The sequence below is a fragment of the Bidens hawaiensis genome, unplaced genomic scaffold (genome assembly GCF_021521415.1).
Source record: "Bidens hawaiensis isolate Kalapana, Puna unplaced genomic scaffold, B.hawaiensis_p1.1 tig00000780_1, whole genome shotgun sequence".
In the NCBI taxonomy this organism is placed as follows: domain Eukaryota; kingdom Viridiplantae; phylum Streptophyta; class Magnoliopsida; order Asterales; family Asteraceae; genus Bidens; species Bidens hawaiensis.
In genome coordinates, this window is record NW_027491045.1 from 2295157 (window position 1) to 2298340 (window position 3184).

Consider the following 3184-nt stretch of genomic DNA (forward strand, 5'->3'; position numbering starts at 1 on the left):
TTTTTGGTGAAGAAAATTAAAATCGGTTCCGAATCTACAATTTCAATATGTTTCAAACCGGTTTTCTAAATAATCAGTTTAAAACCAATTCTTTTACCCGGCTCTAATTACATACATGTATGTAAAGTTCTATGCACATATACATAAATTAACTTTGTATAAGGATAGGGTTACATTTAGCCAAAAACACTTCTCAGGTTTTCTAAATATTTAAATCAACTCGTCCCTTGCTCACAAAGCTACTACTACTTCTCCCTCTTTACCATCTCACTTTCCCACCATTAAAGAATCTTGTTTCTTACAACCTTTTTACACAACATGGGATAGCCTTAAAAATCCACTATTCATTTCAAAAAAACAATTTTTTTTTTATAAAAATTTCTATATTCTTTCATTATTAATTCTGGATCCTCAAAGCAACCACTCCACACAACAAGAAACAATACTTGTTCATGGACCCAACCACCGTCCATTAGCTCGTCCGGCAGCCACCGGACCGGAAAAAATGTCCGGTCCATCAAGATTCCGATCAAAACACTCCGGTGAGATAGTTGAAGTCCAAGGCGGCCGTATTATCCGGTCAACCGGCCGGAAAGACCGCCACAGCAAAGTCTGCACATCCAAAGGCCCACGTGACCGCCGTGTACGGCTGTCGGCTCACACCGCTATTCAATTCTACGACGTCCAAGACCGGCTCGGCTACGACCGGCCCAGCAAAGCCGTCGATTGGTTAATTAATAAAGCCCAAACCGCCATTAATAAACTCGCTGAGCTTCCGGCCTGGAAATCCACCGGTTTTTCAAACCCTAATGAAAGTTTGATTATTGATCGGTTTGAGCATGACCCAGATGATAATATGGGTCATAATCATCTGGGTTGTTCTCAGAATTCAAGCTTTTTGCCTCAATCGCTTGATTCGGACTCCATTGCTGATACTATTAAGTCTTTCTTTCCGGTCGGTGGTTCTTCAAATCCTGATAATAATAATAATATTAATAATAATAATAATATTAATGGGTCTTCAGGTATGCAATATCATCAGGATTTGAGGCTTTCACTTCAATCAGTTAATAATAATAATAGTAATGTTTATTTTGGTGGGTCGGGTTGGCCCGAACCCCAGTCGGGTGGTTTTGTGTTTAGTACGCCTGCACCGCTTTTGCACCCGTTGTTTGCGCAACCAATAACCAATGAATTGTTTAGCAACAATTCTCGGAGGGAACCCCTTCAGTCCAGTAGTACCGCCACACCTTCGATTCGTGCTTGGATCGACCCGATGCCACCGTTCGGGATTGATCAACACCCGACTCTGGCTTTCCACCACCCGGGTACGGGTTTGGGTGGGTTCTCGGGGTTTCGGGTTCCAGCACGAATTCATGGTGGAGAGGAGCGCGATAGGCCGTCGTCGGCGTCCTCGGATTCCCGACATTGATTTGTGGTGATCTTTTCTTGAATAGGTATGAAAATAATACTCATTTGGTTTATTTGTTAATTTCATCATGTTTTATATATGTTTAGTGAATGTTTATGTTAATTTTTTTAAAAATGGCAGTAATTATGCAAATTACAAAGCAAGAGGTGATGGGAGAAGATTCAATGGATTTAGTTTTCTGAAAATTGTATCCATTCAGACTTTCAAGATTTAGTTTTCTTGTGTTGTTCTACATTATGTTGATTTAATATTTTTAGGCCATGTATGTGACCATGTTAATTGCATTGTTTTGGTTTATATTCTAAGTACTCCGCTCAAACCGAGTATGTAATTTGTGTTGATGATGTTCCCGTTGCATGTTTTGGGGGCGGTTTTGGGCTCAAGTGGAAGGCAGTGTGAGGCTTAATAAACGCTCAAAAACGGATTATGTGAGGGGAGGAAGGCGGTGTTATTGGCGCTGTTTTTGGCTGTGAGAGAGGCAAACCCCGAGCATGGTGGATTGTGGTGATGCCCACTTTAGATGCTTCTAGTAAATAGAGTCTTTGGTGATGAAAAATAAATTTAGTTGAATCGAATAGACAACATCCGACACATTATTGTTCATAGTGAGACATAGTAATCGGTTTCCCTAGACCATAGAAACCTTTGGTCGATATTGAATCTTAGAGAAACTTATTCAATACCTAAAAGCAAAATGCGGCTCGAGTGATGGAAAGAACAGTTTCAATGGTTTCTTTATAACCATAGTAAACTGAATGAATTAGAAATCTATTAACATCCAGTTTTATAACCAATGTTCAATTTTGACTCATAACAAGGAAGCAATTACCAAGGGTCTTAGGTTTAACGATATTAAAATGTTGGATAACGCTTTGTCGTTGAAGTCTTGTAGTGTTCACGTGTTGTGTGCCGCACTTTCAATTGGATCAAGTGACCCGTTTCTTAATAATAATCAAGACAAACATTACGCAACGCCAATAAAAAAAATGAAAAAAATATTTATAGTCCCGGCGGGGCTCGAACCCGCGACCTTCGGCTCATAAAACCAACGCTCTAACCAACTGAGCTACAGGACTTTTATGTATAAGTAGCACTACTATGATCATTTGTTAGTTATGATTTCACGTACTTGATCATTCATTCTACGTAATATAAATATTTTTGATCTACTAATAACTAACAAGTGTAAATTTTCTCGACTAATAATTCATGTGAAGGAATTCAAACAAAAGAATTGGAATCTCAGATCACTTACTCGCCTTGCATTCGCGAACCCAATCCTTGCACATCATCGCTCTAGCCAGTGGCCACGACCTCCCTCTCTAGTTACGGAAACCGGTAGTAGAGACACAGACACCCAATTGTAGTATTATTTTGACATGAAACATTACAAATTCAATTTGTTTTGAAAGATTTCAGTTAGTTTAATTTCAAATCATTTTAATAGATTATAATTTCAAATTTAGTCCCACTAAATTTTAATTAATTTGACAAGTTCCAATTTCATTATAAATTTGTTTAAACTCCCTATAAATTGAGTTGGATTAAATTTGATCATAGACTAAGATATCTCAAAACATTCATCACGTCTCTTCAAGGGATACAACATACGGGAACCAATCCACTTCTTCTCTGAATCTATAACAAGAACTCAAATTAAGATACCCCAAATCCAACATAAATATCAAGACCACAAATCAAAATTTCCAATTGCAACCAGGATAGTTTTTTTAGAATCTAGGCCGGACAATC

At 38.3% G+C, this 3184-nt stretch overlaps 1 non-coding gene and 1 pseudogene across 1 annotated transcript; one reads left to right on the plus strand and one right to left on the minus strand.

Moving 5' to 3' along the window:
• Positions 1-225: 225 nt before the first annotated feature.
• Positions 226-1459, plus strand: LOC143536814 (transcription factor TCP3 pseudogene; annotated as a pseudogene).
• A 975-nt stretch (positions 1460-2434) lies between these two features.
• TRNAI-UAU (transfer RNA isoleucine (anticodon UAU)) lies at positions 2435-2508 on the minus strand. The gene has a single exon. It is a non-coding gene; the product is annotated as a tRNA-Ile (tRNA).
• Positions 2509-3184: the final 676 nt, after the last annotated feature.